Genomic DNA, 11,796 nt, shown 5'->3' with positions numbered 1-11,796 from the left:
AACTCCTGACTTGTCCTAACACTCTTTGACACCGGCATTTCTGCTGACTCTCAGATTAGCTCTGACAATAAACTACATGCAGCGCGCAGGAGGGTTCAAGATGGTTTTCAAGAGGAGTGCAATTCTTGCGTCTGTGGTGCTTACTACAGTGGAAATACGTTATTTTGTCCATGAAAAATTGTGGAAAGTCTTCAAATTGGCAAGCTGTTGCGAAAGCAGTTGGGACAGTAAGCCTATCATTATGTTTGGTCTGACCTCTCACTGGGACTCACCACTATGGCGAGGCCCTGTTGTTAAACGGCTCAGTACAAGGTGAGGGAAGGTGAAAAGGTCAGAGACGCAATGGTGCAAGGAAGTGTGGAAAAGCAGCAGGGCAGGGACAGTTAACAGTAAATGCTGGATTGGATACAATGACTGTACTCATGTGCATATGTCCCATGGCGGCCCAGGGTGCTGTTAGGTCAGAACAATCACTTTGTCTATAGCCTTCAGCCTCGTTGAGCTATACTTAGCAACTGTTTTCCTGGATTAAAGTGAAGCAGCTTCAGAGGAAGCTGAAATTGAAAAGGACAGGACAGGCAGCACTTAAAGACATTTCAAGGTCCACTGTCTGTCCATCTATTTTTATAATATTCCACATTTCTACCTTCTTTATTTTCAAATGACAACATAATCACTGGCACTGTGACATTTCAGTAGGTTGAAACAGAAGACTGATTCAACTTGAATCACCATGTAGTTTCTTCTTTGTGCATCAGGGGGCGGTCTTGCCTTTACAATAACGGTTTTATGAGGCAGCGGCAGTTGAGGGTCAGTGTCGGTGTCTATTCACTCTCAATTAAATCCAATATGTTAATGAATGTTTCTGCTATCTGAGAAAAACTATGAGAATATATAGATGATAAAGAAGTGTGTAATGAATGCACGTAACTGTCAGGCGTCAAGGTAATCAATTTATTAACTAACTAATTGTATTAACTAATCTCATCTATGAATTTGAATAAACTGTAAATCCTGTAAAAACCATGTGTGCTTTGTTTGGTCTACTTTGAACAAAGTTTAGAAATTTCGTAAATTACTGTCATTAAAACGTATTAGATATTTAATATGTTTGTCAGGAAATCTAACCAAAAAAAAAAAAAAAAAGAGTAAAAGATAACAATGTCACAACATTTCCATAACATTTTTTTTAATATTAAAGACAGACCCTTTTAATCCACATTTACAACTCTGCATATTATAATGTCTTGTTATAGCGACAGCCTTGATCTCAGCTTTGAGAGATGAATTGTGTGTCTCTGCATCGTCCGCAGGCTGAAAAACATTCGTTATTAACTAAACAGACTCTGAACAGACAATACATTACAATGAACAATGAGGAATTACCATTAAATAACAAAAGAAAAAGATCACAGTCTGCACAGTTGAACCATAATGATTTGGTTGGTTATGGAACCGTTCTGTCAAATCTTAGTCAATGCATTTGCAGACAGTGTCTAGTTTATTTGCTCATCTGTTAAGAAGCAAACCTTATATTTTCAGTCTGTTCCTTTCTTGGTTGTTTTTCATTATTTCTTTCCTCCACACACCATAGATTATGTCTGGGAAAGGAAAGCACCTGTGCAGCAGAACAAAGTATTTATTGATATTGAAACTTCCTTCTATAAACTGTCAGCTGAAATGAGCCACTAGCCAAATGACAAAACGTTCATATACACCTCCTACCACTACTTCACAGGAAATTTAGGTCTGAGCAGAGGTGTGTGGGGGTGTGTGCAGATGTGAACATATGAGAATTCAGCCTTTCCCTCATACACAACACTGGAAAAACAACCATTCGTCATCATAACCCAAACTTTAAAAATAATTTCCACATGTTCCAGTCATGTCAAGGTTTTAATAGCCAGAGCATTAGGCCTAATTTTCACATTTACATTACTCCATACACGTATGATTATATCTCGTGTAGTTTTTCTTCACATTCTCAATCCACTGAAAGTGATTTAAGACAACGCTAATGCTGTGAGCTTGAACAGTTCAACACACTGAGCCCATGGTACCATTAAAACAACCTCCTGACCCCCTCAGGCAGAGAGCTGGCCCTCTCTGATAATATTTTCATAGGCTGTGAATTATAAGTGTTTAAAGGGGCACTAATCGCAGAGTTACACTCATGCCAAGAGCTGCTTAGCATCAGTAAACCACAAAGTCTGGATAGAGAGCCTAGAGCGCCAGGTTTTAGCCAAAGTTAAAACATTCATTATAACAATTATTTTTTATGGCGTATGTGTCTTTTAAGAAAGTATACAGTGGAAAATAAAAGGAAGGATGTGAAGGATAGGGGATAAAATACAGCAAAGCCATCCATTGTCAGATTGAAACCCTTGACACCACTGAGACGTAGCGTGTGCCCGGGACAGCAGCATTTCCATAGTTTTACAAACTTCCTGGCAAAGCTGGAAAGCGGTGGAAGACAATGATAGCCAAAGGCAGGAAGGTACGGCTCCTGGCTGGAGTCCTTGGCTGGCTGAGGGAAGTGAATGAGTCTCCCCTCTGCACAGCTAACATCAAGATGCTCTTGAAGGCAGAGTTTTACCTCCAGTGTATGGAAGATTTTAAATGCCTCAATGAAAACAAAACACTTAAGTCAGGGGAAATGCAATATCACATTGTTATCTGTATTTGCTTTTTAGTCACTATGCACTTACTGTCTCATATTCAGTTCTAATTATTCAGTGTTTAATATGAGGAACTATTTTTCACTGTGACATGAATTTTCCAGGCCACATTAAAATCAAACGGCCGCCACATTTCTGTGTTGTCCAGCAAAGAGATCTGCAAAGTAATGCCGTTAGTTTGAATGAAGAAGTGCAAGATTGATTTTTCTGAGGAGGATGTGTCATCAATGCCAAAATGAAAATCAATCAAAGCTCTGGGGATGGGCACACGGGTGGAGGTTGTTGGCCTTCATGTGAGCTGATGGCAACCACGGCAGCCTTTCGTATTAAATCAGTTTCCTGTTATGAGGGGGGAAAGAGTATGTGAAAAGCTGACCTCAGGTTGAATTATAATGCAAATATCATGTTCGTTTAAACTAAATTAGAAGAATATTATAATGTCACATGGCAGGACATTTCCCTGTAATTTTAGCAGTACCAAATGTTCAAACTGAGTTTGGAAAACCTGATTGAATTAAGTACAAAAAACACTGACATTCAAATCTGTCATTCTTCATTAAGAATTTCAGTGTTTGTCTCTGTGCTCATACTGTGTATTCTTGTGTCTCTTTGGAAAAAAATGTCTGTCTTATTTTTATCATGTAAAGCATCTTTGGACATCCTGGAAAGTGCTCAATAAATAAGTAAATACATGTACCATCGAGTGCTAACATTATGTGTGTATAATACAATTATGACACAGTGAGTTTACGGAGAGATCTCAGACTGACATTAATTTATCATTTCCTAAACCTACTTCAATTCTGAAATTCCTGAGTTTAATTTTTTTATTTAAAAAAATAAATAAATAGTCCTACCAATCACAGCACAGAGACACAACAGACTGGCAGCAAATCTAATGTAAAGCTTCCATTCTTAATTCTTGGTGCTTGTCCCGCCTCTCGCTGGGTACATAGCCAATCATGCTATAGGATAATGGGGTGGCCAATCAGATTTCAATCAATGGTTGGCACCCTATGCTGCAAATGCTTTACAAATCCTACAATGCTGAAGAGATGACCCCTTCTCCTCTGCCTGTGATTGGCTGACTCTGGTATTCTTACCCCAACCCTTACCAGCCATTTAGCCACTCCCTGGACACGCCCCTGTTCCTACCTACCTGTCTCTCCTCCGTTTATATATCTCTTCCACTTCCTCTCCAGCCACTCCCTCTCCACCATGTTTTCTTTGGCCTGGCACTGAAGGGCTGGAAGTGTCACCTCATCACAGCAGAGTTTTGTTTCCCTTGGAGGCTGCAGTAGGATGTCTGTTAATCTGATCTGAAATCCTCAACCTGGATTTGGCAGCTTCCTACAAACACTGCTGGCTTTGAAACGCTGAACTATGAAGTCCCTCGTACAGCGTTGTCTATCTGAGAGATAGACTGCCTGTAATAACTCTACAATCAGCCTCAGTGGTGTGTGGGGCTGTGCCAGTTTTTAACCTTTCCTTACATTGGCTGGGTCTTGCTGTGCAGGCAAACACGGTATTGTGCAATAAACTGTTCTCAAATTCCACCGAGCTGCCACAGCCATGTATCTGACGTTCTGGCAGTCTGATTAAAAGAACATGAATGAGCAATTTATCAATCATACACAGTGGGAAAAGAATGTTTATCCTGCAGAGGAATTAGGCTGCGTGTCAGGAGCTGGTCAGATACAGGTGTACAGTATGAGAAATCACCGCAGCAACAACACTCTCCAGTGTCAAAACCACAATATGAATGTTTGAGCCAGAAAAGTCTACTGTTCATTCAAATTTATTACAAAATAATTCTGCTAAAACGATGGAGCTGAAATATCTCCTCCCTCGCTGCCAACATTTTATTTCCCCTCTTTTAGTTTCATTATGAATTTCTGATGTACGAATGCTGTACCTAGAGATGAGGACATTGATTTAAATTGAGGTGACCTCAGCTGACTGAAATTAAAGGAAATGTGACACATTCAGAGCATCACTGCATGTGAGATAAGTTGTGTGAAAGCTGATAAATGCCCTGTCGTTATGTCGCTTCAGTCAGCATCAGTTGGGTCTGAAGACCACAGGTTCAGAAATGAAATGAAGTGAGCTTATGGGACCTCTGCAGCCCACTCCTCATCTCTGCTGCAGGCCAACAGCTCCAGGCTACATTCGCTGCTACTAGCACAACATGCTCAAATCTCAGAGTGTACTGTTGGGTCAAGTTGCATCGTGGTTAATGTAGGCGCCAGGTTTTGACAAAGAATGAGAATGCCGGGAATAAACAAGACAATATCTGTGTTTCTGCTGCACTGATTTTGATCCTTTTTAAAAAGTGCCTCTCGAGAGGCAGACAGAGTTATAGGAGTGCAATGCTAAATCGCTGGAGTGCTTTTTGAATTTATTTGCGGTGAATTAAAATGTTTAAAATATTGCAGTGGCTGTTCACATCAAGACTTAAGATAGTTTGATTCAAGCAGATCTTTATCTCTAGGATTCTTGCATCTATTTCCTTTCTTTCCGTCTTTATCTCTCTTTAATATTGCTCTACTTCCATTATCTCTGCTTTCCTGCTGTCTATTCTTCCATGTCATTTGCAACTGACTCAGTCAATCAGAGAGTTTTGACTAAGTCAGGTAGAGTCAGCAGTACCACTCCAATATTTAACATACTTTTATTTAACTGTATTTGTATAGTACCTTTCATATGAGAACTGCAGCTCAAAGTGCTTAACAACAAAGAAACTGCAGGTAAAACACACACACTGTAGGTAAAATGTGTGTGTGTGATATGTGACGTGCATTTTAGTGCCTGTTCAACACCTAACTAGTTTTCCAGTTGGGCAGGTCATGTGCTTACACATAGTTTATGTTTTGTCTTTTGTGTGTATGTGTGTGTGTTCAGCCGCTTGTTGCGGTTTGATTCAGCACAAGAGCAAAAGTTCAGTCATCTGGTGGTTTGGGTGAATGTCAGCGTTAAGATTTAAAGAATGAAGCAAGTCAGTGGAATGTCCTCACAAATGTGTGTGTGTGAGAGAGAAATATGATGAGCGTGTGTGCGTGTGTGTGTGTAAGACGTGGTATGGCAAGGTTAAGATGACATTCTTGAGAGTACAACGTGTCTCTTCTCTTTTGCTCACCTTCTGTCAAAAACATCAGGTGGGTCTCCGGAGAGATGAGCAAACCTTCTTGGAGGAACAGAGAGCGAGGTAGAGAGAGGGGCAGGGAGGGAGTCACAGAAAGAGAAAACAGGGAGAGATGAGCAAGCGCTTACCACAATAAATAATGACTCTGCTCCTCTCAAACTGCTAATTTTACACTGAAAAGTAAGCAGTAGCTTACAGCTCCACAGAAAGTGGAATCAGCTCAGCAGACATGCTCTATGCCAGAGCGGTGCCGACCAAAATCAACATGTTACTAATAAGACAGAAACAAAATCAAATTCTTTAATAACTGTTTCTGAACAGGTGTAAAAACTGCTTGAAGAGCAGGCTGCACTCAGCAATGGTTTGCTTAATAAGTTCGCTCAGTCATCTGTCTGGCAATATGCAAAGTGTTTTCAGCCACCCGGCCTTCATCAGTGTGCACACATGCAGGGATACAGTCTTTATTTAAGGGTGCCGGCGAGTGAACAGGTGAATGGAATCAATCAATCACTGTGATTTCTCCCAGAGTGAAATCACATAGACAGGTGAGCCTGACCATCAATCACTGCGACTCCACCCAAAATGGAAATGCACTGACCTCAAAGTGAGTCACTGCTACGCATTTAAACTCTTTTCAGTTTCATCTGAAGCCGATTGATCAGTCAGACATTTTGAATGACAAACATCAAAAAATACATGAACTGTTTCTCACCGTTCATAAAGCAGATCAAACTAATAGTTGGTAAACAAATATTCTAGGATCTAACAAAGGATCAGTCCAACCTAGCAAAGCTTTTTGAACAATTCTCTTAATCTCTTGCTGCGCCTCCAGATGTTTTTAGAAAAGCTAAAAACATCTGCAGCTTACTGCAATAAGACATTTGCAAGGAATTAAGAAAATTGCTGGAATAATAACAATAATAAAAGCTTATATCAAATGTCACCTGTTTAGTCACGCGGCACCCTTAAGAAGACACTGTATCCCTGCATTAGCACACACTGATGAAGGCCGGATGACTGAGAGTCTTTTGTGTATTGCCAGACAGATGACTTAGTGAACTTATTAAATGACTTACATTGCTGTGTGCATCCCTGCCTTCTTTATACATGGATATTTAGGGTAAGGCGCCAGCTGGTCAGAGCGCAGTAACAGCCTTACAAATAAAACTATTTGACAGCAATAACTTCTCCAAACTACAGCGTTTCATAGCAGTGAATACAACATCACCACTCAATTCATTGAAACAGGGAAAAATGCCACACAGTAACAAAATTTTAATTATTGATAATTAAGTATTGATATTTTCATTAGTGTTTTATCATAATGTTTGCAAGCGGCCCCATACTTTCATTGATATATAATGAGAGGGATGTAGAATACACATTTTCCTGTGAAAGCCATATATAACTTCTAACAGCATGTTAGATTGGGCCTTTACGGTGGTAAAAAAGTTATTTGTCTCAGTTTCTTCAGGGCTTCATCCATCTAGAAGTCATTTAGGTTAAGATCCTTAAACCCCAAAATTACTCCATACTCTATGTTGTCATCATCATGCGTTTTCTTTTATTCTAAAAAATGTTGCATGCAACAACGCTTTTTTGAAAACAAGGAAAATGCATTACTGTATTTCTCCATAAAAGAAACCGTCACAGGAAGAAACGCAGGCACTCTGCACAACCCATCTTCTCCTGAAGAGCTGTCGTTTGATTTCTAGGCATTATTTTAGCTGAAAACAGTAAAAGTTATATAGAAAGTTATTATAAAATATTGTAAAAACAAATGACATGTTGCAGACCACAAATATATGTGGAAGCAAGAGCTGTATACTGTGTGATGATAATGGAAACTACCAACACCACATTGAAACATAATCACAGTTTTTCTTTTGTCCTGCTGTGCTGTGGGCTGCTCCAACAAGCTTTCACTGATTTTGACAGTATTATTGATTCTCTGTTCTCTGTTTTTCTCTTAGATTGGGTCGGTTTCTCGAATCTTTAAACTATCTGCTCCTTCCTGTGATCTATCAATAACTTGAAACACACGTTTAATTTTGACTGAGTGGAAGACGAAATGCACCTATTTTAATCTTCATCTCCGATGAGCAAGGAAGTTTTATATCTTCAGAAAGACAGGCCTAAATCCCACTGTTTTATATTTCTTAATGTGCTCACTATATGCTATGAATAGTGACGCACACACATACACACAGTAAACTATGAACTACTATGATGTTTAAACAGCTGCTACGTCAAGTCTTTCTCCAGAACACAGTTCCTGTCTTCTCTTTTTTCCTTTCCTCTACACTTTCTACTTTTCTCTCGCCTGTATTTTCTTTTTTTTTTTTGCCCTTTTGTCTCTTCTCTTTTTCCAATATCGGGATCTACCATAACACCTCCAGTTTTAACACCTTGACTTTATTATCTTATTCTCCTCTCGCTTCTCCCCTCGCCTTCATGCATCAACACCCAGTTCTGCATGTGACCTCTCTCCTTTGTTTCACTCCTCATCTTTCCCTCGCTCTCGTCACTATCACATCTGCCAGTTAGTAAATCAGGGACTGCTAAGTGTATTAAACACATCGTCCAGTGGTTGGCCACCCAAGAAATGTATCCGTATACTGTCCCTGTTTTCCAAATGTGTGTGTGCTTTTTTTTTTAACTCTTTCTCATTATTGTCTCTTTTCACCTTTTCCTCTTCTTCTGTTTCACTTAATTCAGCCTATTTATTGTTACTGCCTCTCTCTCTGCCCGCTTGCCTCACACTTCATCTCTCAGTCTCTCTCAACACTGCTTTCTGTATATCTATGTGTCTCTCTCTCTTTCTCGAAGCTGATGTCATGTGTTTGCATTGGGCTGCTATGCACTCTTTGGCACATATATGGACCGAAACATGTGATAATGTTTACCCAGACATATCCCTTAATTGGCTGTTTAAATGTCCAAATACAATAATTCACAATTTTAAATTCCTGAGGAAAGGGACTGGTGACTGAGCATGTGCAGCAGAGGCTAAGATGTGGCTCTGAAGATGGAGAGGAGATGTGCACCTCCTTCCCTCCTGTATACCTGTATATTCTCAGCTGGATCCTGCGCTGCTGCACACGAGCAGCAAAGGGCTTTGAATTCACACGAGGGCTGCTTCCTCAGCGCAGCTGCTGCCGCTGATCTATGTTCAACAAAGAAACTGATTTTCATGGGCAAATACGGTGGCCTATCACATTAGTCATGGGTCTTGGGGCCTCCTCTCCATCATATTTAGACACGCACCTCCCCTCGTCTATCAAACGCACCAAATCAATCTGCTTTGGTACGATGGAGGTTGACAGGGTTGTCATGTCAGACAGGAATCAGACCTTGACCACCAGTGTAGACTTTACCACTAAACCACCAACAATAACAAACCTGATGATGTGAATTTCTTCAACTAGCCTGATTAAAATTGCTTGTATAATTAAGAACTACATGTTTTGGTCCCTGAGCCATTTTGTGGCTGAGGAGGACAGTAATTAGTGGGCCCCCAACAATTAGGACTGTAGTGTGTACTCTGCACCTCTGGTAGTTAAGATCAATTTAGAAATATACGTTTATACGGTGTAAAAGTCACCCTGCCCCCCAAAAATAAAACAGAGGTCTCAAACTTCAGACTTATATTCATATCCTTGCATATTTCATTTTACTTTTCAGTGCATTGATATATGAAATTAAACGAATGAATTGTGAATGTGAAACAGCTCTCTTCAACTTTATGAACTTTGAGTTTCTATCTCTCCTTCTTTTTCTAATCCAAATGTTGTCATCTTCCTATCTGCTGTCCAGTATTAACGGTGTTAGACTGTGAAAGAGGACAGCGAAGTAACTGGTCATGAGCCGAGCTCAAACTTACGTTGCTGCCAGCACATGGCCTCGGCCCGCTGAGCCACAGATCACCTTGTTAGTCTTGATTTCAGATTCTGACCCAAACCTGGAAGTTCCATCTGTGTGATTCACTTCAAGGTTGACTGAAGGATCAGGTTGCCCCTCTGGCTTCCTGATGTGTGTGTGTATCTGTGTATACACGTGTGTTTTTTAGCGCTTGTCCGACTACATGTCTGCATGCGTGCGTATAACTTTGTATTTGTACATGTGTGTTGATATCTAGTGTGTGTGTGCGCACGCTTGCATGTGCGAGAGTGTGTGTGCTGAATGAGGGCCAGGTATGGGTTGAGGAGAAGGATTGATGGTCCTGGAGGGACTCGGCAGCTGGAACAGAGAACACCAGACAGACGGACGGACGGATGGAGAGAAACAGGGGAATAAATCAGAGAAATAGAGGAGAAAAGGAAGGTGGCTGGAAGTGTGGAGGACGGAGAGAAAGGGAGAGGGGAGAGGAGGAGGAGGAGGAGGAGGAGGAGGAGGAGGGGGAATCATAGAAAAAGAGGTTTGTCCAGACAAACAAACTGCAAATTCTTCAGAAATGATGTGATGCAAGATTTCAATAATAGCCCAGTAGGCTTCAATGTGTGCCGTCATTCAGAAATGCCAGGAGACCATAGGAAATATCATATAATACTAATGTATCTGACCACAACCATTCTTGACTCTGTGCAGACACAGACAGACAGACAGACAGACAGACAGACACACACACACACACACACACACACACACACACACCTCATATCCCTCTCTCCCTCTTCCTTTCTTTCATTCTCCACTTCTCTTTTCCCCTTTTTACCACATCCCTTACTTTCTCTCTCCTTTCTGCTGCTAACCCTTTCAACACACATACACACACACACACACACACACACACACACACACACACACACACACACACACACGCTATGTGCCTCTCTCTCCTGACCACATCCCCGCTTCTCTCCTCTCCTCCCAACCTCAGGTCGTGTGGTAATGAGTGTGTGATGGAGCCTCGTGGCTACCAGACTGGCAGAGGTATTTTTAGCACTTCTGGTGGTTTCCATCACTAAATATGCTCCAACTTCATATTTCACGATTGAAACCAACCTCAAAGGGAGAAATGGATAGTTTGTTGCAGTTAGTTTAAGCTATTAGACATCACAGTTAAATGTAGCGGGGAGATTTGTGGATCAGCATAATTGGTGACAACTGAGAAAGCAACAATATGGCCTTGGATTAAAAATAAAGGTTGAAAGGAATACAGGCCTGGGAGCTGACATGGGGAGAAGTACAGAGTAAAAGTTACACTACCTCAGTGCTACAGTTATGTACCTTGAGGGAAAGTAATGAGTGGAAACAATCATCACATTCAATCAGTCAAAGCAAAGAATTTTCCTGCACAGTTTTTATTTTAAACAGATGCAATCCATTGCTGTAGTAACTGTAGTTCAATTGAACCTGGCATCAGCATTTTAGCTGTCCATACAGGCAAGCTTAACGTGACATTATTCTGCATGTCTATTCACCTGTAAAGGTGGCAACCGATTACCTAACGTTGGATGCAATCAGGAGAAACACTTTGATTAGATGTGAGAAGAAGCATAATAGGGAGCAACCTGGATTAGGTTTGGCACTGGTCCCATTGAACAGCACCATAACAAACCAGCAGAGCTCCAGAGGTCCTCAAGATCCCTTTGCACCATTTCCCTACTTGACATGACAGAATTAGATATAAAGAATATCAGGAGTAATGTGGAAAATCAGTATCAACACCCTCAAAGGAACACTACTGCTGGAGGCACAAATAAAGACGAGAAAGGTTTAGACTGGCTTTAAATCAAAAACTGGCATCTTTCCTGACACATGCTGCACAGGTATTGTGTTGCGCATAGTTGTGTGCCAAGACACAAAAAGCAACAACAAAGTGTTCTCCAAAACAAACAAAAAAACATACATCAGCACTTTCCCTGAAATCACGGCTGACCCTACCGTAACTGTGCACTTCGGGCACGCTCACGTGTGCCGTTTTTGTTGTAGAAAAACTGCTGTCTCAACCACATTTTGTGCTGATAAAAAAAA

The sequence above is a fragment of the Chaetodon auriga genome, chromosome 8 (assembly GCF_051107435.1).
Source record: "Chaetodon auriga isolate fChaAug3 chromosome 8, fChaAug3.hap1, whole genome shotgun sequence".
Classification (NCBI taxonomy): Eukaryota; Metazoa; Chordata; class Actinopteri; order Chaetodontiformes; family Chaetodontidae; genus Chaetodon; species Chaetodon auriga.
The sequence above is the reverse complement of the archived record's forward strand: the minus strand, read 5'-3'. Positions refer to the sequence as shown.